The 25321-nt window shown below is 31.9% G+C and overlaps 1 protein-coding gene and 1 long non-coding RNA gene across 7 annotated transcripts in view; both read right to left on the bottom strand.

Moving 5' to 3' along the window:
- Window positions 1–9216, bottom strand: part of LOC143068152 (protein dispatched homolog 1-like) — a 93585-nt gene extending 84369 nt beyond the window's left edge. For all 6 annotated transcript variants that reach the window (XM_076241962.1, XM_076241965.1, XM_076241960.1 and 3 more), the window contains exon 1: window positions 9132–9216. The gene's annotated coding sequence lies outside the window, so the exon portion shown is untranslated. The remainder of the gene's footprint in view (window positions 1–9131) is intronic.
- A 9101-nt stretch (window positions 9217–18317) lies between these two features.
- On the bottom strand, window positions 18318–24396 carry LOC143068151 (uncharacterized). The gene is made up of 3 exons (XR_012976123.1): window positions 24258–24396; window positions 20222–20334; window positions 18318–18536 (listed from the first exon to the last, which is right to left on the bottom strand). It is a non-coding gene; the product is annotated as an uncharacterized LOC143068151 (long non-coding RNA).
- Between the last annotated feature and the right edge of the window lie 925 nt (window positions 24397–25321).

Below are 25321 nucleotides of genomic sequence, written 5' to 3'. Positions count from 1 at the left end.
CATTGTTAATACCGGAAGTGTTGCCGTGGAGTTCCACATGCTCTCCATTTTCTTGTGTCTCTCTGAGCTTTTTGTCATCTTTACGTAAAAAGCGCGGAAAATTGTATCATCAATGACAATGATATTACCGGAGAGTAACGAATGTTATGGAATAAAGGACCCTCATAGAAACCAAGATACGGACGCATGGCGGTTATACAATGTAAATAATCTTGAAAAATATTATACAGTGCAAACCCAATAAAAGGTAGGGCAGTAGTGGATATTTGGACAGGACTTTACTTCCCATATGCAACTATTCCAGTCATAATTACGTTCGATAACTCTGCATGTTACTGGTTTAATTAGGATTATGTAAAATTTACTGGTTACCTGATGAATGATTTAAAGAAAATTAAACAATATATTTATTTCACCTTGGTTATTTAATATCCATTCGAGGTCTTTTTTTATAAATATAAAATAATATCGTAATAAATTGCATGGAGAACACTAATTAATCTACATTGGTATTATTATTATTTATTATTTAGGTATTGTCAAAACTTACATCTTGATTAGGTGCCATGTTTATTTTCCATCTTTGATCACATTGGTGTTATAACTTGATTAGTATCTCCTTAATCTAGCTATGCCCTTGGCTATATCTATCATTATAGTGACTATAACATGTCATATTTAATTGCAATATAAACAGTGAAATTAAATTGAATTATGTGCATGTACAAAATAAGTGTCGAACATCGTCCACGTTTGAAAATTATTTGGTCGCCATTTTTTTTCAAAATTTTATAAAATAAACAGCATGTAAAAGCTTTATCAAAAGGAACCAATGTTTGATTCTATATTGCTTTAAGGTAAGACAATGACTGAAAACGCGAGCATCCAATGGTTATTTGATTTTCAATGTAACAATCTTACAAAATATATTTTTACCAAGTCGTCCCACGCTGTCAATGAGGTCGCCATCTTGAATAAAGGGCTGCGCTTTAGCGCATGATACGCCCGTTGCTCTTTTAACTTGTCTTTTATGCTTTAAATGAATTTATATGATCAACTAGAAATATATATACAAATCAAAAGGGATGTTACATTAATATATTCACCAAAGTTTCATAAAATCCCCCTTTTTAAAGTATAAAAATTCATTACTTAAGAAAACGTAAAATCTAAAATTTATAAAAATGGAAAGGGAGCTTATGTCAATAGATATAAACAATTTATTAAAGTTGCATAAAATTTTGTGAAAGTGTTAGTTATTGTCCCAAAATTGGAAAATCCCCCCTTTTTTAAGCATAAAAATTCATAACACGGAAATATAAAATCTGAAATTTATAAAAATTGAAAGGGAGCTTACATCAATAGATATAAACAATTCACCAAAGTTTCATGGACATTGGTGAAAGCCTTTTTGAGTTATTGTCCGAAGTGTTGAAAATCCCCCTTTTTTTTTATGAATAAAGCCCCATAAATCCAAAACTTAAAATCTGAAATTTATAAAAATTGAAAGGGAGCTTACATCAATAGATATAAACAATTCACCAAAGTTTCATGGACATTGGTGAAAGCCTTTTTGAGTTATTGTCCGAAGTGTTGAAAATCCCCCTTATTTATGAATAAAGCCCCATAAATCCAAAACTTAAAATCTGAAATTTATAAAAATTGAAAGGGAGCTTACATCAATAGATATAAACAATTCACCAAAGTTTCATGGACATTGGTGAAAGCCTTTTTGAGTTATTGTCCGAAGTGTTGAAAATCCCCCTATTTTTTATGAATAAAGCCCCATAAATCCAAAACTTAAAATCTGAAATTTATAAAAATTGAAAGGGAGCTTACATCAATAGATATAAACAATTCACCAAAGTTTCATGGACATTGGTGAAAGCCTTTTTGAGTTATTGTCCGAAGTGTTGAAAATCCCCCCTTTTTTATGAATAAAGCCCCATAAATCCAAAACTTAAAATCTGAAATTAAAAAAAAACGAAAGGGAGCTTACGTCAATAGATATAAACAATTCACCAAAGTTTCATGGAAATTGGTGAAAGCGTTTTTGAGTTATTGTCCGAAGTGTGGACGACGGACGGACGGACGGACGGACAGACGGACGGACGGACAACGGTATACCATAATACATCCCGTCTAAAAGACGACGGGCGTATAAAAATAATACCAGATTTTCTAAAAATGACTGATTTTCAAATCAATTTGGAAGGGACATAATAAATCAAAGAGCTGAATAGCTCTGAGGGGAAAGATGGCCCTTGTTTCTATTTAATTATTTTTTTTGGAAGGGGGGGTATCTTTTGATAGTCTTCATATAAAGAATGGAAAAAAGAACAGCTAGAACATGTAGAAAGGTTGACGTAATTTCGTTTCCTTAGTTTAGGATTCAATTTGGACCAATGGAAGAGATCTGCATCTTCTAAATCTAAACATATGATTAAAGTTGATATTCAATTATCTAAATTTCAACTGAATTCTGTCATTTCACAACAACTACAATAATTTTTGAAATCTTAATTGTGTACCACTGAACTGCAGGCTAGGGCCATTTTCCATTTTTTTGTGACAGTACTCTTAGATTTTCAAGTTTTTTTTAAGAAAGTTTGGACTGAAAAATCTATTCAGTTTTAACTTTCCATTGATAAAGTTCCCAGTTACAACTCTCATCACAGGGAAACAGGTACTAATAAAAAACAATATGATTGATGTAAACTGTGTGAAGCTTGTTTCCAAATCCTAAATTTGAAATATGGACCATAATTTGGTATTCAGCCTTTGGTTTCTTTTTGTATCCTTTTTTATAAGTTCTAAAATTTTAACTTTTATTTTGTGGGTTGTGTTGGTGTTAGAATAGTATGAATGGAACAATTGAGTTTTTCGAGAAAAAATTAATACATTTTGATTCACCGTTTACGTGACAGGAAACCAAACAGGAAACCAATCTTTATTTTCTTTATTTTGCACAATATAATTCAAAAGGCATAAATAAACACCATTACTAGTGTTACTTGCTTCATGTTAATATTTAAAATCTATTTTCAATGTTATATTAAAGTTTTTTTAAAACGTGACAGGAAACCATAAGAAACCGAAAGCATTTTTTTAGTTTTATTTTATTGCAAAATCTGCTTAAAATAATCTGAACAGTATACTTTTTCTTAAAATCCATCTTAAATGTAACAGTATTATAAAACTCCTAAATATGTGCTTCTTTTGAAAACAATTAGTACAATTTATTCAGAATTTTCCATATTTTCTTCATTGATACAGGATACCATAATCGTTGTATCTCGATGTTTTGACCAAAAAAATATATTTATATTTGGTTTTGAAATTCCAGTTATATAAAATTTATTCCAAATCATTGGCAATGTAAAATTCTTTAAATCCAGTAAAGAAAAAAACTTTTAACTTGGAATTAAAATCTTTAAAATAGGCACCATGTGATATTTGTGACCTGTACACCATCTACATGGTTTCCACATTTTAACCTACTTTAGTGGGCTAAAATCAATAAAGTACTTCCTTTCAAGTCATGCCTGGTAAAAGTTTACTTTTCCTTTGACAAGTTTATTGCGTTTCTGAAAAGTGTTTGCAGAACATGAATAAAAAAAAAAAATTAAAAATTGTGACAAAGTTACCAACTTTGTACATTCCTAGTGTAACGGTATATTAACATGCATTTTTCATTTAATTATCTTTATTCACCTAAAATATCCAGTAATATTTACTGCTGAAGCAAAATCAATCCAACAAACATCGGCACCATGATAAGAGACGTAATTTCGATTGAATTTTCCAAGGACCCTTTACATCGTTATTGGGAAACGTAGTGTGTTTAAACGTCGGTCAAATTTGAAATCGATTTTGTCAAGTCATTGGGCATTTATTTTCACACAAGATCGTATGTAACATTATGCACATAGGAATAATAATAGACCCCCGGCGCAATCTCTTTGAAAATTGTATTTTCCTTTTTTAAACAAGTCGAAACAAGTCTACAGATTATGTTTGCTAACATCCCGTTGGAAACAAAAACAATGTTTAGAACTAGTATATCGTATGTCCTTGCTGTAAGGGCGTGATCACATGTTAGTCACATGTTTCACGTATGACCGGAAATGATTAGAACTTAAGGACAAAAACAATTTTAATAAATAACTGGACTTCTGTTTCGTGTGAAATGTAACGCATAACGATAACGTCATTTTCTTACTTAATTATTACGAAGATCAAAACAAGAATGTAAATCATCTCTGATTTACCTGTTTGAACATCTCGCGAGAGTTCATATTTGCATATTGTTTTTAAGAATTCTATTACAACAAAGCAGATTACATCATCTAAAATTTGCGTTACGAAATCGGACACAAAAATCACGCCACTGTTCTTACATCTGCTACATAAATACTTATAGTTCTCGGCATTTTCTTCTCACTATTCTTATTGGTCGATGTTCTTTGTTATTTGAAAGCAAAAGTTACGAATTTGCCGGTGACGATTATCTATAAATCAGTCAGCGTTATGCTCTTCGGAAGCAAAAAGTAACGTGAGAAACGACACTAAAATACGGTTGTAGAATCTTTGAAATTCGTATATTTCAATTTTTTTTCTAGGGAAGAGTAGCATACACTTGTATGTTAATAAAAATAATGGCATCTTTAGATGTAGTTACAACTTTTCTTACAGTAATTCAAATTTTATCACTTTTCTATAGTTATAGGAACTGGAGCTTAATAGCAAATTATGGTCCATATTTGTAAATTTCATGAATAAATAGGTTTAAACTACAAAATGCAACATTTTTTTTTTTACCATTACAATGATTATGTTGGTACACAAAAATTCAGTTTTAATGGAAGACTACTAATCCAATGAAATGTCACATTTTAAGTGTTTAGATACATTAACTTTTATTTTAGTGGATAATTACTCAACAATTGAGGTGCTCCTGAATTGGAGGAAGATTCTCAAAACAGAATGTTTACAGAAAAAAAATGAATAAAATCGTTTCTCTCCCCTATCTCATGTATCCCCACGATCTTTGTTTACTTTGAAAGTTGTTCACCTACAAATTAAAGTATTGCATGTTGATGTTTGAATCATCTACAGCAAACATTATTATGTTTAAATTTAACAAATACCAATGTGTAATTAGTGCACGATCTCTGAGAATGATTTAAATAACCAGTGAAGGATATCCCTGCTTCTGCGTAGTGTGGCATTCCAAGAATGACGTCACTATAAAATACAATGTAGGTTGGATATATTTAGAATATCTCGTCATACTGATTTTTCCGGATTGTAAAAGAAACATAAACAGTGTAAAGGAGAGCTCAAGATACGATAATTTCGTGAGAAACAGAAGGGAAATGTGTAAATAAGTGTTTAAAGTCAAACTATTCATTTCTGGGTCTCCTTCTCTTCAATCTTAGTAAGATTTGTTGGGGGGTTTTCCACACTATAAAAACAAAATGAATGATGTGAGGGAATGTCACTATGGTCAACCCCATAGGGGATTAACGGCTTGAAGCCGTCTTCCCCAAAAATTAAACTATTGCATATACGATATTTGAAATATTTATGAATATAGTAATAAGCACATACATGTATTCCCACAATTATTTCATCTGTTTTGTTTAAATCACAAATTTAGGTTTAACAGGACAGAAAATCCAATATTTATCGGAGTTGGATGATTAACAGTGTGAACTTATCGAGGCAACAAGAAAAATTTTCAAAAGCAGTTGAAAGGGAGAAGACCAAAATTTAAACTTTTTTAAAAGGCATAAATATTTAAAAGGCATAAATATATTCCTTAATATATGAGGAATTACTATATATTCCCACACTTTTTGTATTATGAACTTAAAGTACTTTATTTTACCGATTCTTGAAAGCCCCTGTGCATTTCTATACATTTTACTTGGGCTTAATACGGGTGATGTTTGACGTCGTCAAAGTCACGTGATGACTGCTAGAGTTGGATATGGCTAAATGAAAAACAATTTTACGTGACGGCGACTATAGATACTTTTTCGTTTTACTTTGCGTATCTTATATAAGTCCGGGTTCGACACTAACGGTAGTCGGGTAGTCCGGTGCCCTCCTAAAATTTAGGAGGACTACCAAAACATGGTTAATCAGTAGTCCTGTGGACCACCTGAAATTTTGTGTATGATCTGGCTATTTCCATACTAAAAAATGAAATAAAAAGTTCTCCTAATAAATTTTATATACTTCAAAAACAGTGATGGCATTGGTCGTAATGTACATAAATTTTCATTATGTTTTGATATTATGAAAGCACTTTTGAGATCCAGGTTTCTCATCAGAATCATCTTAGTGTTTGTAACACATTGGGTTTTCAATGTAAAAAGTACCATCATTGTTTTCGTTTCTTTCCACTCCCTGAAAAGTACCTTCCAGTTTGAAAATGTCTGACAACCAAACTATATGTGAATGAAAAACTGCAGAAAAGACAACAAAGGTCAGCAATAAAAACGTACATGTGTTAAAAAAACTTCCAAATTGGGATAGAAAAATCATTTTACCCTCTAAAAAAAAAACAGGTTGAGGTAGTTTTTAAAAAAGTCAACAATATCACTGATTTTTTTTAGGCTTTCCTGTTAAAAAAAATCATATGTATGCCATTGAAAATGGTATTAAAGGCATATTGTTTCAGGAACTTATCCACTGAATATGGATTTCAACAGTGATGATGAAGATGATCTCTAGTACACAAACAAAGACATTGTATTGATGATCACTTCCAACAAAATCTTATAAACTGTTTGAAGAATTAATGAAAAATTAAAGCATTGACTGATTTTTATTCTTTTTTTCTGAATAATTCTGATATAAAAGGTCAATAACTCCTCCTTTTAAACAAGGTCTTAGAAATTGTCTCAGATTGCAGGATTTTACATCTCATTTTTCAAAACAGAGCTCCAGATAAGCTGCGTATTTGCGTGATCACGCAATACAAATAATAAAAAACCCAATGCAATTGCCCATTGCAGGGTTCAATAACCCAATTAGTTCAAAGGAAAACCCAATAATATGCCAAAACATGAGTTCTCAACCCTTTTATTGGCTACCATTTGCGTTAGTTACCCTTATCTGTTTACAGTCGTCGCGTAAACTATTTTTATAATATTTATAATTGGAAATTTCCTTTCGTTCTAAAAATAGATCCCTGCATCAAGTAGGTGAAATGGGTCCCTGTTAGAGTTTTCTGTTGCTCAAAGGGTACACGTGTTTTTGAAAACATTTCGATCTTCTCTGCGTTTATCCAATTAGCGTGTGTCATCTAGTCATATTTTTTTTGGCATTGCTCGGGATTTATCATAACATACATTGAATTAAAACGAAAGTGAATGTCCGGTAAAAAATATTGAATAGAGATAGAAGCATGTTTTCTGCTTCTTTTGAAAAGCTGAGGGAAAGTTATGATGATAACAAGACTCAGCCAGTGTTTTTAGGAAGCGTCCATCGAACACATGGGCGTGTGTGCGTACCTTAACGAGAACATTGCTAATAAAAACAGGGTTTCCTCAAAAACGAAATCAGTTGGAAAAAGTAAAAGGCCAAATCAATTACATGACATGATAAAGCATCAGAAATCAAAAGTTCTAATAAAAGACAACTAAACCCAGATTTATGAAAATTGGAATAAAACAAAACCATTCAAGTATAATTAGAGTTTATATACTATTTTTTTTCCATTTTACTGTTAATTAATGAATACACACACAGGGGTTTCATTATCTTTCATGTTGACTGGTACTTTCCACGTTTCTAGGTGGTACTTTTCAATTTATTCCATGAATATCTTATATAAAAATTCCTACATTTAGGCAGTACTTGTCAATAGCATAGGAGGGTAAAAGTACCGGGTACCGCCTCCTAATGAATGGCCTGCACACACAGGCACTGGTCTCAGAATTTATTATATAAAGGTATAAGACGAGTGCCTGTGAATACACATATCCGTTTTTTTTACAGTTTATATGAGAAAATACAAAACTGGCAGAAGGTTTGAAACGGAACACAAATTAAACCTACAATTGCTCCTTAGTGAATAAACCAAATAAAACAGCTAGCAAATAACCCTAACCCTAAACCAAATAAAACTGCTAAACAAAGAAAGAAACATATTTAAGATGGAAAAAATCTGGGGTTGCTATTGCCTAAATATTCAATATTGTGTTGATGAAAAACCCAATACATTAAGGAGCTTGGTGGTGAAAAACCCAATTTGATATTAACATGAGGGGTGAATTGGAATTGATCATGCAATTGAAAAACTTTATCACCCAATTATATTTGAAAATGGTGGGTTAAAAACCCAATTTGTGAATTCTTATCTGGAGCTCTGTCAAAATTTTCTTGGGGGAAAAGTTCAGTTGGAATAAAATTGATTCACTGAATGTTAACTTTTATCTAAAAAAAAACAATATATTTTAAAAACTGAAATTAACATTTGTGTGCTTTTTAGGTGCTCAGATGGCACGAAATTGCATCTTATTTTGAAAAATTTTCTTCGGGGGGGGGGCATGCCCCCAAACCCCCCTAGCAGGTTAGGGCCACGTTGCTGCCCTCACCGGTGATAGAGGTGGACTACCAGGACTACCCAAATTTTTTTCTTGGTAGTCCTGTGGACTATATATCCTCTAATGTTAGTGTCTAACCCTGATAAGGAGGCATCAGGTTATGACTGAGAAGAAGAGTACAGACTAGAAAATGTAATAACTAATTTCCAGAATTAGGAAGTTCAAAAAATTATGATGTTTTACAAGGCTATTTTAAATATTTGCTTTGACGCCTTCCTGCAACGTCGGCGTCAAAGGCGTCAATGTAAGGCGTCAAAGAAAAAAATGTAATAGCCTTTCAACACGTCATAATTATTTGGACTAAGAGTAAGAATTTAATAATTATGACGTCTTGAAAGGCTATTATAATTTTTTTCTTTGACGCCTTACTTCGGAAAAATATGCCCAAACTGCCAAATGGGGGTATTTGGGATGACATTCCTCGTGAAATTTCTTGTATGGTCCATGTATAATGTACTGGATGTTTCAAAAAACATTTAAATGATATGTACAATTAATATAGATTCATACCCATGTCTTTGTGGTGAGTTTGACCAGACAACTATTGCCGAGACTTACAGACGAACCAATCCTGTAAAATATCTGGTAACTTGGATGTATCAGGTACCAGTTTGTACTGGTATAGCCAATAACCATATTCTTTTGTCAACAAAAAGGTTGACCACTAAGGCCAACTTTGATCATATACATATAGACTAGTATCATAGTGTCTAACATGTATAACTATATGGACCCTTATAGGCGACGGATTTAGGCGGTGGGCGTGGCAGGCGTGCTCCCTCTAAAATTTGCAAAGCATGGATTGTCTTCAACTTATTAGACCCCCTTATCAAAGTATCCGGCAGTAGAGACCATTCCATCTTAACATTCAAAGTATATAAAACAGTCAGTTTTAAACGTGATTACACATCAACTGACCTACAATTTATTTAAGTATCTATGTCTATATATATCTATACATATTCAAGTCTCACTTGCAAGCTAAAAAAATTCCGAATTTATATGTACTGTATTGCATGCATGGGATCCCGAGACTGAAATAAACATAACTTCGTAAATGCATCTCATTCTGATTTAAGTTGTTTATGGAACACAGTATATATAATGTGTGTCACGACCTCTGAAAATCAAAAAAGTAAAAACAGATATTACAAGCAAGCTAGCAAGCAAGCAAGCAAGCCACGGTAAGTTAGTAAGTATCTCTGCATATTGACGAACATTAAAACATTACAAACATAAGCGCTTTTCACCAAGGAATTGTATATTTAAATATACAATTCCTTGTTTTCACCGAATATAAAAATATGCAATAACAAATAAAACAAGACACGCAGCGTGCAAATAAATAGCGCCACATTTAACTCTAGCATATACAGGCTATACATGTATCTTGCTAAATACCAAAACATAAATATGAAGCACTAATACAGAAATAATTTAAAAAATTTGCAGTTTCATTTTTCTTGTTTCGGTAGTATACGAAAGGACAATTCAGTAGAAATTTTCGTTTGCAAAATCTATAACTATTATTGGTCAGGTGGGCTATTGTGATTTATCTCGTCTCACTTTGAGTCCATCGGTTCGCCCGTCTATCTGTCAACTCTTCGCATTTCCATCGACTTAATCAAGTTTTGCAGGTCTGGTGTTATGGAGTGTCAAAGTACTTCTTAAAGGCATATTGTCATAGGTGATCTAAGGTAAAATTAAATAAATCAAGAATTCAAAATTGATACTTTAATCTCGAAGAGTATTAGTTAAGGATAAAAAAAAGCTAAAAATATTGATAACGGTCATGAAGCTCCTTTTCGAGATATTATAAAATATGGCGGGAAAAGGCTGACTCGGACCTTTACCTTATATTTGCATTGTTGTGCATTTTATAGGGAAGACAATTTATTTTCATCTCGTCTTATACCAGCTTTCCATTAAATATTAGATGGATTGATTTGATAAAATATCCACGCCAATACTAGTAATTACCATTATAAGGATGTGAAGGATTTAAGAAAAAAATCGTTTCAATTCAGAAAGCCTATCTTCAACTGATCTCAACTGGAAACATGTACTCTCAACTTTTTAGTAATTGGAAAACTAATATGCAATTCAATTAATATAGATATAAAATAAAATTATCTTCTTTTGCTGTTTTTATTACTGGACACAATCAAATATAATCATAATGTATGGACTTCAATATCGATGATATTTTCACAAAATATATGGATCTCGTATATAAAATATTTTTTTTTTACTGTGGCTACATATATGTATTGGAAACACACAATTATATTAATAAGTAATAATTAAATTAAGAATGGAAACGGTGAATGTGTCCAAGAGAAAACAACCCAACCAAAGAGCAAACACATTTAAATGCCACCAATGGGTCTTGAACCCTACAAGAAAATCCTGCATCTGGAGTCGGGTTTTAGATGACCTCTAATCATAAATATACTAGCTCACCCAAAATGGACACCACAAAAAACTCTAAAATTCATAAATGAACCGACATTAAATAAAAACAAACAGACCTAGAGTCCAAAGTCCTCCGTGTTGCACATGTTTTATAGTGTATAAGGGCAATAACTAAATATCTTTAAAACAATTTCAAAATGTCTTCGAGATGTAAAGGCTTCAGAGCAAATGCAGTGCGATTTCCGTTATAATCAATTTTTCCAAGGGGCTCAAGTTGACTCGTTTAAAAGGTTTGATAAACACTGATTTTCAAAAGTATAAAAGGCATTGCTGATATAAACTTATGATACAAATTTCATAAAATTTTGACACGAAATGTACATATGAGAGCACTATCAATGCAACTGTCCATAAATCAATATCCAAGGGACAATACGATTTCAAAACCAACTAATCTGCATTGATTTTTTATGTGTCGGCCTAAGACATTAATGATATAAATCTATTAAAGAAATTTTATTATATTGGTAAAAATTGTTCACATAAGAGTGCTAATATTGCAATTTTCCATATAATCAATATTTTCAAGGGTATAACTCATTTAAAAATAATTGATCGGCACGGATTTCAAATTGAACTCGTCCAAGGCATTGCTGATAAAAAAAAAAACTGATATAAGTTTTATAAAAAATCTTACAAAAATAGTACACGCTAACGATGCAATATTCTATATAATAAAAGTCTATAAGGGGCATAACTCTTTTGAAAATCAATTTCCAGCACTGATTTTCATACTCGCCCAAGACATTGCTAAAGTGAACCTATGATATCAGTTTAACAAAGAAATCTGTCAAATATTTTACAGATGAGAGCGCTAAAGATGCAACTTTCCATATAATTAATATTTCCAAGGGGCATAATTCTTATACACATAACTGATTGGCACTTATTTGAAAACTTGTGACGCCCAAGACATTGAGCTGAGATAAACATTTGATATAAATTTCATAAAAACCTGGCAAGAACTGAACACGTGAGAGCGCCAACAAGAACGGACGAACGGAATTATTGACGGATGCCCGAAAAATCTTATACTGTTGTATGTTCATAGCCAATCATATTGGATCTACCATACCATGTGATCAAAGTTAAGCATGGAGGGCAAAATGAACAGCATTGCTGATAAGTATGTACACTAGTATAGCAATTAAGTTTAGAAAGTGAGTTTTTAGAACCAATCTATTGAATTTTATAGATTCATGCTTACACTTAGTTTTACCTTGTCTAACCATTTATTTTTTACAAATGACAAATAAATCTTGAATATTTCTTAATTAAAGGCCACACACGATGGAGATAGTACAGTATAATTCCGATTAGAACCGGACCATGTGCTAATTATATAATTTCTAATCATGACATATAAAAACATTGAAAAGAAAAATACATACTGTTTGGAGCATCTGTATTTTGTTACAATACTTGATCGTACATGCATATCAAAGCTAGAAATCTAGAACTTACACAATGTGCTAACACACATCAAACGTTTTCCTCCAAATATATGAAATAAAGTTACTATTCTGATTTCATTTTGATTCAAATAGTAAAAGTTTACATTTTTTTTCAGTTTTCAGCTGACTGATCTTCCTGATCTACCTTTAATTCACATTCTTTCATATATTGAATTAGAAGACCTCCTATGCTACGCCAATAGGACGTGCAAAAGGCTTTATAATATTATTAAAAATGCACCCAGTCTATGGAGGATTTATGTAGAGGAAAAAGACCTCGAGCACATTTTTCAGCAGTTCAGAGAATTTGAGTTTGCATATGCAACTTACTATGGTGATATAGCCAGCCTTGACTACAACTTTGCTGTAGGACTAAGCAGATCCACCAGACTAACAGAATTGAACTTATCTCAATGTGCATTATGATCCATTATCGTCTCTATGTTTTCTTAAATTCCTACCAAATCTTGAGTACCTCAACCTTACAAAATGTCAGAACCTGTGTGATGCAGGCTTCCGTATAATTTCAACACTCCCCAAGTTAGAATCGATATACCTATCTTTCAACTTCATATCAGTAGAATGCATAACACAAATCGTCCAATATAAACCTGATCTCACAGTCTTAGAGATATATGGAATAGGGCTGACAGAAGAAGATTTTAAAAGCATTGTTGAACCCTGCTATAGAACCTTGAACCATATATATTTAAGTTTAGCTCCACATGTGAATGAGGATTACTTTTTTGTGATGGTACACACTCAGTACATCGATTTAACACCACGAGTCTATAAACTGGACTTTTATAGTTGAGATCATACATGTATTTACTCAACACCTGGACTCCAATTTTTATTTGATTTGATAATTCCTCACCATGTCTGATTTAGTTGAATTTGTACAAGTGTCCAATGATGATGAACTTGCATCTCTTTTACAATGTACTACTGACACAACTGTTGTTATATTACATGATGACTGTGAACAAAACAGTTTTAATTTTAATAACGCTCTTCCCTTTGAAAATGTTGATCTGTATGAAAAACTAACTTTGAAAAATGAAGTTTATCATATTATCGAATGCATGGTAGATACTATTTCAATGACTCTGCTCCTTCGACAACAGAAAACAATGAGCTCAGAGGTAGAAAAAGAGTAAGAAAAACAGAAATTTGGAAACAAAATATAGGGGAAAAAAAGAAGACAGACTGGGAAAGAGTACATTGATGTTAAGGGGAAAAAGGTTAAAAGTAAAAAAAATCTCATCCGTTCAACATCCGTTTTATCCGTTAAACGTCCGTTAGAAGTCCGTTGGTGAATTTATCTTCCAGACCTCCAACGGATGTATAACGGACACGTAACGGATACAAAACAGAAACGAAACGGACGAGTACCGTACAAAACGGACGTTCAACGGACATTTTATCCGTTGGACGTCCGTTCAAAGTTTTGAACATGCTCAAAATTTTCCACCGGACAGAACGGACGTCGACGGATAAAACGTACGCTTAACGGACATGCAACGGATAATGGACGGACGTCTAACGGATAAGAACGGATGTCTAACGGACATGAACGGATTGAAAAAAAAGTTATCCGTTAGGCGTCCGTTCGAGCTATCCGGTAAGGTGTAACCGAGGCTTAAAAGATATAAGGGTGTGTAAAGAATTTTACTTTTTTTAAAGTACATTAGATATAAGTAGCAGGCGTGTGCAATGGTTTTTTGAACTGTCTGATAAATCATTTAATGACAGGAGGGGTAAACATACCAAAAAGAAGATTTCATTAGAGGCAAAAAATATAATTAGGGATCACATTAAATCCTTCCCAAAAATGCCTTCACACTATTGTAGATCAAAAACGAAGAGGTAATATTTAGAACCTAATTTATCAATAAATAAAATGTATGAACTGTACAAGGAACTCTGTATTAGTCTTTAAATAATTCCAGAGAAGAATCATTTATACAGAGACATCTTCAATACAGAATTTAATTTGGGTTTTCATATCCCGAAAAAAGATAAATGTGACACATGTGAAGAGCATAAAGCTTCACAAATGACATTACTGGTCTTGATGAAAAATACCAAAATCACATAAAAGATAAACTTGAAACTAAAATTGAAAGGGACAAAGAAAGTGGAGATAATTCATATGTTTTGTGTTTTGATCTTGAAAATGTAGTTGCTTGTCCTCGGCCTGATGTGTCAAATTTTTTCTTTAAAAGAAAAATCAATACATACAATTTAACAGCCCATTTTTCATTAAATAAAAAAGATTATCAGTGGCGGATCCAGCCTTTTTAAAAAGGGGGAGGGGGGTTCCCAACCCAGAGTAAAGGGGGGTTCCAACTATATGCTCCCATTCAAATGCATTGATCGGCCAAAAAAAAGGGGGGGTTCCAACCCCCGCAACCCCCCCCCCCCCCCCCCCCTGGATCCGCAACTGGTTATAATGCTGTTTGGAATGAAATGGATGATGGAAGAGGAGGGAATGAAATTGCAAGTGCAATAATTTCTATTTTAAGAACTATATTGGAGGAACATCCAAATGTCTTTGGTCAGATTCTTGTGTACCACAAAATAAAAATTCTTTCATGGTAACTGCTTTGAAAATCCTCCTCATTGAGCATCCAAAACTTCAAGTTATTGAGCATAAATTTTGTTCTCCTGGTCACTCCTCAATACAAGAGGTTGACAATATTCATAGCAATATAGAAAAGTCACTAAAAGTGTGTGAAGTTTTTAGCCCCTCAGGATTTATAAGAGCTTTATCAAAAGTTTGGCCAAGCTTCATGAAAGTGTTAGAATTAAAATCTGAAATGTTTTATAATTACCAGAAAGCTAGTAAATCATTTAAATTTACAAATGTGCAATTTAGTATTTACCAAAGTAAAGCACATCAAACTTCTTCGTGAAAAACCTTCACATGTGTATGTTAAATATTCTTTTTCTGAGAAGGAATTTCAAGAAATTTCTGTATTAGGTCATATAGGTAAAATTGAAAAGCTTCTGAAAGTAACAAGATTATCAAAAAAGCCAGTAATCAGTAAAGAGAAAGTAGCCGACATTAAAAGTGTGCTTAAATATATGCCTTTAGGGGATCAAGACTATTATAAGTCTTGTCTGAAAATTAAGACTTGAATTGTCTGTAGTGAGTGCACAGAAAACTTATGTAGTTATTCCAATATTATTTTGCTAATTATAAAAAGCATTGACAGAGTAATATGCAATATTTTCAATTTATTTGATGTTCATTTGATGTGAAAATTTTATGCATGCTAGGTTAGTAATTGTATGCATGCTATGCCTTTAGAGGAACAAAACTTTTATAAGTTTTGGTTTGAAACTTTAGAGTCAAGTCGTCAGTTATTGTAGTGAGTAGTGAGTGCACAGATATTGTCAGAAAACTTTAATATTGTTCTTTCTAATATCATTTTGTCTTTGAGCATTGACAGAGATGAATGCATTATTTTCAGTTTATTTAATGATTATTTGACCATGATGATTGTATGCATGCTAAACTATAAAGAATGACCGATTGACTTTAGGAGGTTGTTTCTTGATTAACTTGTATTTTTATCCTTTACTTTAAGAATAAATCTGCCATATTTCCAAAGATAGAAAACATTTTTAATGACAAATAACAAGATAATACTGTCTTGTCTTTTTTCTTTGAAAAAAAATGATTTTTAAAACACAAGGTCAAAATATTAGAAAAACAAAAAATACCAGCCTTTCCATTGCTATTTGTCAGTCCTTAACACAGAACTGAACTGAATTGAATTTTTTTTGTGCTTATATATTGACCATATTCATATTGAAAAGAACTAATAAAAGTTAGAAATTTATATATATCAGTATAATTTTTTTCATAATTATGTCAAGTCAGTACCACAAGGTTTTGATTGCATTTTATACAATCTACCCATAAAAATCATTTATGTTGTTTATGCAATAAAAGACAAGTTGGTGATGAATATCATATTTTGAAGGCAAGTTTTAAGCTAAGAAATGTAAACATTACCTGCTTTACTCAGATATCACATGTGTTGCAAATAAATTTCAAATGCTAATAATGTTCAGAAAACACGGGGAACTTTTATCAAATTCTGCACAAATATTAAATGTTTGTTCATTTTCTTGTACTTGTGTTTGTCTGCCTGGGGGCTTTTAATTTCAAATTTTATATATATACTTTTTTTATCTGACAACATTTGTTTTCTATTTACCATTGTATTTTTGTTATATCCATGCATTACACATACCGGTATTCTAATTGTTTATTTTCATTGTATCTCTGTGCCAAAGTTATGCATTGGGTGTTTGAGAATAAATATATATACGTTTGTAATGAGAGGGGGCCAACAGAAGCTTGCTTCTTCAGGATGGATTTTCTTGCTGCTTTGAAGATCCATTTGTGGCCTTATGCCTTTTTTATGTGCTTTGGTCAGGTTTTTATCTCTAAGACATATATATTCCCAGTTTACATTCTCTAACATATTTATATATATACTATATACATGTTTGTTTACAGAGGGGAGTTCAAGGGGTCCTGATCCCGAAATCCTGGGCTCAAAAACATAAAATTCAAAGGTCCCATATTTAAAGAAATTTAAATCCTGACATCCCGAAATCAAGAGCTTAAAAACATCTGATCCCAACATCCAAAAAAAGGGCCTCCCCCTTCACAAACTCACCATAGACACCAGGATCAAATTTTGTAATTTTTGTCTACAAAAGACTCATCAGTGACGATCGAGTCCCAAAAAAATTAAAAAGGCCAAATAAAGTACGAAGTGGAAGAGCATTGAGGACCAAAATTCCTAAAAGTTTGCCAAATACAGCTAAGATAATATATGCCTGACTGGTGCATGTTGGACAAAGAATAATTTGTTATAACATTAACTGTAACTATTTTACTGCATCAGATATGCAGGTCTACAATAAAAGTCTCTTCAGTGGTTCTTGTCCCCAAATAATTTTCAAACCAAAAACTTTTTTTTTTTAAATTAAAGACTTTATAAACCAAAAGGACAAAATCCATGATACCAAAAGCTGGGCAAGGAATAAGCACTTTACATGAAGGAGATATGTTCTGTGATTCGAATACCAGTAAAGGTATCAACCTAGTGCTTGTAATAAATCTAACAGTGCAAATGTACATATTTTACCTTAGTTAATGAGCAAAGGGAAATTATCCATGTATTTTTATCACAACTTAAATAATTGTCAAACTTAAAAAAATAAAAATATCTACTGTAGGGGGAAAAAAACACAAATTTATGGTTAAATTACTTTCTAAAGTATAAATAATTTGCGATATCATGCATTCAAAGATATTTATTTCGTAACAAAAGTGAACCTCATCCTGACTTGTGCAAACAGTTCAACATACCTTTTATTGGACATTAGTGCACACTCATTCCTTGAAGTTTGGTAGTGTTTACTTTAAAATGTTTGCTTTGTACACATGTATTGTATATTGTTAGAAAATATCATTTAATTGTCAAGATTTAGAAACAGGAATAAAAGCAAAAACTGGAGGTCATGTCAGGTGTTGGAGAAGAGTATACAAATCCTGCTCCATATGTGGCTCCCATTATGCTGCTCATGTAAGTACAAATTGGGTAATGTAACATTTGAGGAAGAGAAGACAGGATTGTGGTTATGACAATTAGAAAATATCCATCAATATCTGAAATCAATAACCCAGTACAAGTTACCCTGTCTTCACAAATTGAAAAATAAATCTAGACTGCTAATATACTACAGTAGTGGACAAATCATTTATTCCTTTCAACAAACACACTCTGCAAAGAATTATTTTCTACTTTTACAGACAGAGAACCAGTGTCAGGGTATCAACTATCAATTATTGAACTGTTTATTTTTGCAGCCTATTTTCATTTTTTTGTATGCATCCCTGGTAGCTTCCGTATTGTCTTGATTTTCTTTATTTCTCTGTATAAAACTGTTTCTTGTACTATAAAAAGATGAAAAAACTCTGATAAATATAAACATATCACAGATATAAATCTCAATTGTAAAAAACTTTCAGAATACACTAAACATTCATGTTCTCTATCTTATTGTGAATACATGTACTATATATCTACTAAAAATTCAAAACCAGCATCTATCATGTTTATTGTAAAAAAAAAGAGGTACACTTGTATCAGTATTCACACACCTGATGAAAAATGACCAGTAAGTTAATGACCTAAACACCTTTATATGCACATTCTAGTTATGATTACAGTGTAGCTCCTAAAATTTTCAAAGTTGATTTTACACATGATAATTTTCCTCTAATGCATACAGGTTTCAAGATACATTGTATAAGAAAAATAGAGGCTCCAAGGAGAGTAATGCTCACCTGATACTTTTATTTACAATTAAAGCATGAAATAATGCAACCGTTATACTTTTGCTTTACTTTCTGAGATAAAGTCAAAGACTGCATTTCCCCCCTCAGTTCTATTTTTAGTCATGTCTGCCATGTCGGTTAGCAGGCAGTGTCATTGAGCACATTTTTTAAAACAAGGCACCCTTATGCTGAGTTTAGTTAAATTTTGCCCAGTAGTTTCAGAAGAGAAGATTTTTGTAAAAGCTTAAAAAAATTACAAAAATATTGTTAAAGGGCAATAACTCCTTATGGGGTCAATTGACAATTTTGGTCATGCTGACTTATATATTTGTAGATCTTACTTTACTGAACATAATTGCTATTTACAGTTTATCTCTATCTATAATCATATTCAAAAGCTGTAAAATTTTCTTAAAATTATGGATTCAGGGGCAGCAACCCAACAAGGGGTTGTCTGATTCATCCTAAAATTACAGGGAAAATAGATCTTAACTTGATAAACATTTTTTCTTGTTGTCAGATTTGCTCTGTATGCTTTAGTTTCAGAGAGATTTTTTCAAAAAATTGCATTTTACCCCTAAGTTCTGTGTTTAGCCATTTTGGCCATCTTGATTGGCGGCTTGATCATCAGACACATTTTTAAACTAGATACTCCAATAATGATTGTGGCTAATTATGGTTAAATTTGGCATAGTACTTTCAGAGAAGAAAATTTTTTGTAAAAGTTAATGGAGGACAACAGAGGCCGGACGACATGTGATGTAGTTTGACCTCTGTATCTATATTCTTAGCTACAGAAAAACCAGGATAAATAATCACAAACTTCATAGCAGTTGTTCCACAGGAAAAGATCAATAAAATTATGGAAAATGCTTGCAAAAATAATAGCCTGTATGGCTGTTTGGGCCAGGTGTGTTCAAAGACTGAGTTTTGATAAAAAAAATATATTAACTGTAAGTTGTAATTGAGCGTTTGCACTGTTTGAACTGTTCTGTTAAAAATTGAAGAAAGAAAAATAATTCTAGCTTATTTTATCAATTAACTTACTTCAACTGCAAAAACATTAAGCTGTTTAGAACATTTACCAACATGACCAACAGTGGTGGATCCATGGGGGACAGGGGTTCTGGGGGTTGGAACCCCCCTTTTTTTTCAGACAATCAATGCATCTGAATGGGGACATGTAGTTGTGACCCCCCCTTTTGTCCTGGGTTAGGAACCCCCTTTTTAAAATGGCTGGATCCGTCCCTGACCAATATCAAATCTGGAAACTTTATTTTTCAATTATTTGTATAACTTACCAAATGGGTCATGGCTTAGTACTTCAAATTTTCCTCCGATGAATTGTTTTGGTCGAAGTCTGTTTATCTTGTGCCCTGTCCCTGCTAGGCTTTCCATTCTTACCAAAACAGTCCTGAAATAAACAATAATGATCATGTTGTAAAACAAAGTTACTGTCAGACTAACAAACCTAGATCTGAATCCCTCACCTTTTTTATGAATACACAGTGTTGACTAATTTGTACCTGAAAAATGAACAGGAATGTAAATAAATACAAAAGTCATTGTATAAAGAATCTAGTGGCAAACAAGTCCTTCTTGCAGAAAACACCAACAACTGGATCTCTTCAACATAATCAATGTTTGACTTGTCTTTAATAACATCTACAAATTTATAATCAATTGTTCACTATACAAGGTGGAAAACCAGACAGATAACATGGGTAAAATACACAAAAGAAACTTAACCTTGATGAGCACATGATTACGCTCTTGCATTTTTTTAAAGTTCAATAACTTCTCAATGTCATATCAGAAATTTGTGAAAAATTAAGTGAGGTTATCTTAATAAATTGATATAAACCAGTCAACAAAGTTAAATGAAAATTGCTCAAAGCATTTAAAAAGTATTGTCCTACACTGAAAAATCACCCCTTTTTTATGAAAAAAAACCATAACTTGGAAGTGTAAAATCTTAGATTTATAAAAGTTGAAAGGATGCTTGTAGTAAACATCAATAGAAATGAACAATTCTCCAAAGTTTCATGAGAACTGCTGTAAGCATTTTTGATTATCATCCTAAAGCTTGAAAATGAATGAATAAAACTCCACAACTCCGACGGACATGTAAAATCTGAAATTTATAAAAATCAAAAGGGAGCTCATGTCTATATAGATATAAACAATTGACCAAAGTTTCTTGCAAATTGGTGAAAGCATTTTCAAGTTTTTGTCGGAACACTTGAAAATACCCCTTTTTTTAATAAATAAAACCCCATAGCTCAGAAACATAAAAAATTTAATTAATAAAACAAGAAAGAGAGCTCAAGTCAATAGATATGAACAATTCACCAAAGTTTTATGCAAACTGGTTGAAGCATTTTTGAGTTAATGTTGACAATGGAGGGACAGACAGACAACAGTATCCCTGAGGAACCAGTAATGACACACCTAAGGTTGTTTTTGTCTCTGCATTTAATCTACCATTTGAAAGAATTCGAAAAATGGAATGGAATAAAAGATTGATAACTTGTTAATATATTTCAAGCATTAAACAGTTGATATTTGAAACAGTAATAGCAATAAAAATCATGTTTGCTAACATTACCAATGGACTGTTGACTAATGATGGGTACCAGTAATGACGCACTGTAAACCAACCAGTAAAAACCACTTGCACGTACTTGATAATTGAAAAATTGCTTCAATCAAACTAAGTTTGAACCTCAAACTAATTGCAACAGAATTTTTTTTAGTTTTTATCTATAGCATTAAGCCCAATATACAGAGAAAAAAGTCCCATAAAATCTAACTTGAGGAAAACTCAAAATCAGCATTTTTAATTTCTTATGGAAAATAACATTGGAAAGGGAGATAATTCTGAATAAAATGAATCTTTTTTTGTGCATTTTTGGTTGATTTTCCAAAAATTCATGTAAAGTATGATACTTTGATGGGGTTATAAATTCGTATTTGACTATATTATTTAATCTTCTGCTCACAAAATGTACAAAACCAAAGTGTTATGGGTATTTTAATTTTTTTTGCACATTTTTCATTAAAGAAATGTATGGCTATGTAACCATTTTGAAAACAATTATGTGAATATTTGGTATTGCTTATATCTTAATTATATTTGTTCAGCAACTATATATAGCTACCTTGTTTAAAGAAACTTTAAACCACAAAAAAAAAGAATATATGCTCAGATAATTTTATTAAATTTGAGATTCTTTACCTTGACATGCTGAAAAATCTAATAAATGGTCAACTTATGAATTATGAAATCTAGGTTATAGCTTGATAAAAGATATGAAACGGTAAAGCTTTAATTTTGTATCAGTTTTTATTGAAATTCCTGCCTTTTTTGCAGAATTATTTCCCATTTCAATGCAAATCTCCATAGGAATTTTAAAATCGAAATATTTAAGTTATCAAGTTTGATTTTGTTGGAACTAAAAAATCTTCTGTTGCAATTACATCAAGGTTACGGTCAAATTTACGCTAGATTGACTGGACTAGTATTCTGTTCAAGTTCAACACATTCTATTTTATTAACTACATTTGAAATTTTCAATCACATCAATGATCATGATGATAGAAACACAAAATTTTTAATAATTTTAAATGTAACCTATATTTTTTTACAAATTTTATATCTAATTGTTTAAAATTTATGAAAGTGATATATATATTCCATATTAGAAAATAATTAATAATTGCATTCATAAAACAACATCTACAATAATTCATTTATCAATGTATACTTCATTCATTGAATGAAAAAAAATCGATAAACCATAGAAAATTATATAACTATCATATGTTCTACAGTGATTCCTGCTTAAATGTAAAACCATGTCACATGACAGTTGAGTGATTTGAAAAACGCAAAATGGGGAAGCATAGGGTTACATACTTTTATTGACCAAAGTGGATATCAGGGCCGTAACCAGCCCCTTTTAATACTGAGGCAAAATATATTCGCCGAGCATAGCGAGGCGAAAAAATTTTGGCGAGGGGTCTGGGGGCCACTTAAGGCCCCCAGACGCTCTGAGAAAAATAACGCAAACATATATCTACTTTTTATAAACTAAATTCACTGATTGAAATTTACATCTTGACTATTTAGAGACACAAAAAGAAATGGCTTAAAATGCCCCATATCTAAATAGAATAGTCTATTCAGGACATTGGTCATGATACATGAGGAAAGCAAGCTAGCTATCAGTCATTAAAATTTTACCTTTTAGGAATAGTGAAGATTTTTTACAGGCAATAGGTATTTAAATACCTCAAAGGTGATTGGACAATGACAGTAATACCGGATCTGTCTGTCTTATCTGTTCTTGTCTTGTATTTTTTATGACTAGATTTAAATATATATAGTGACAGTCATTAGTGCAGTAATATACGTTAAATACTAGTACTGCTCAAGTCGACACTACGGAGCATATTGACCGTGTTTTACGGTATTTATGATTCTTTCATTATTGAAGACCCTCCAGCAACTATCAAGATGAAGAACAGGAATAAAAACTTTGACCATTGATCATTTGTATTTTTTTCTATACATTGACATTGTGTGCGATTAGCTCCCGTGCACATGTACTTCATATTCCTTTATTTTCTGTTAAAGGGTCTGAACACGACTTATTGCAAATTTAACCCTTGAATGTAAAAGGTCATATGGCAATATATTGATTTTTTTTTCAACAAATGATTTGATACCGGGAAATTGGTGGTCTTACTTTAATTTAAACCGTCAGCTATCTAGTTTTATCCATAGGTGCTTGTGGACAGGATACTGTTATGAGCCCCCCCATAGTCCCTCCCCCTTATTATCATAAATCTCAGATTTTTTAATATATGTCACTTATTTGTGGCATATATATACTAATATACCATATTTTTACTTTAAATATGCATGTTTACTATCAACGTGAATCTCTACTATAGTATTGAACGTGTAGGGTGCGAAAGTTAAAGGGGGCAAACCTGGGTGGGTGCGAACGTGATTGGGCGGCGAACGGACCCAGATTCATAACACATCCTGTAAATAGGAATGTAAAAGTGGATTAAAATATAATGATTGTTTCCATTTTAGTGTTTCTTATCCACAAGATCAAAATACTCCTTGTCTGAGGGACAGCCGCTTATTAAATGGATATCACTTATTTCTTTTTTTTTTGGGGGGGGGGGGGGGAGTAAAAAAATGTAAGAAAAGTGAGAAAAAAGTTAAATGTAAATTTTATAAAAAATTGTCAACATAAGGACAAACGTTCTATGTCCTAGCACTGCATTGCAAGTGTTAAACATATTATTAAGACTTCTTACTTTCCAAGGACGATTCTTAGAGGTGTTGTTGACATGTTCTCGCAAAATTAACTAAACTTTTCCTATTCGATTCCCCATGCAAAATTTTTGTCCATGTCAATTTGAATCTTGACTTTCAAATCCTCTTTACCGTTTCACCAAGAGCATTGAAGATTCCCTAATATGGTAATAGCTAGTAACCAAAATTTGATATTAAATGACAGAGATAAAAATGTGAAAATCACTACATCGTCGGTAAATGTCACATATTTGCAATCACCTTGAAAAAAGAATAATTCAAATATTTATGATTTTAATAAATGCTTGAAGTTATCTTTTTATTTACGTATCTGTTGCTTTTTAATGAGACCTTTACTGTGCTTTGTTAAGTTCAAATATCAAATCAAATCAAATATGTTTATTGGATAATCAATATATATGTACAGTGCACAATTGATGTCTTCCACACAATGAACAGATATTAAAACAATTAATACAAAATAAATGCATATACATTAGAAATAATATCTGGACAGAGCTAATATAAGTTGTAAAACATTAATATAGTTCAAAAGCTTTTTCAATAAAAGTACAGATAGCTTTTGTATCAATTTTATTTAAAGGATACATAATGTTATGTAGAATAGTAGATTCCTTTTCCCTTTTATTTAAATCTGTGGGGTCGATATTTAATTTTTTGAAGAGATCTTGTCTTAAAATTGAAAACTTTTTACAGTATAAAATGAAGTGTTTTTCATCATCTAATAAATCACAAGTCTGACAAAGTCTTGAGTTATGCGGAATTTTTGGTCTATGATAACGACCTTTTTCTATTAAAAGAGAATGTGCACTAATTCTTAACTTAGTCAAATTTTTACATAGTGCTTTTGGAATATTAAAGTCAAGATATTTTTGAAGAGAAAAATTTGTGTAACAAAATGAAAAATATTTAAGCTTTGAGTCAGAATTGTAATTAGAATAATTTTGAAGCTGTTCTTTAATTAGTTGGATGGTTTGATCGTGTATTTTCAATTCTAGATTTTCATTTTGCAAATTCTTTACATCCAATTTAAATTTTTTGCAAC

This window comes from Mytilus galloprovincialis, chromosome 3 (genome assembly GCF_965363235.1).
Source record: "Mytilus galloprovincialis chromosome 3, xbMytGall1.hap1.1, whole genome shotgun sequence".
Taxonomy (NCBI): Eukaryota; Metazoa; Mollusca; class Bivalvia; order Mytilida; family Mytilidae; genus Mytilus; species Mytilus galloprovincialis.
Note: the sequence above shows the minus strand (reverse complement) of the source record. Positions and strands in the feature narration are given on the sequence as shown.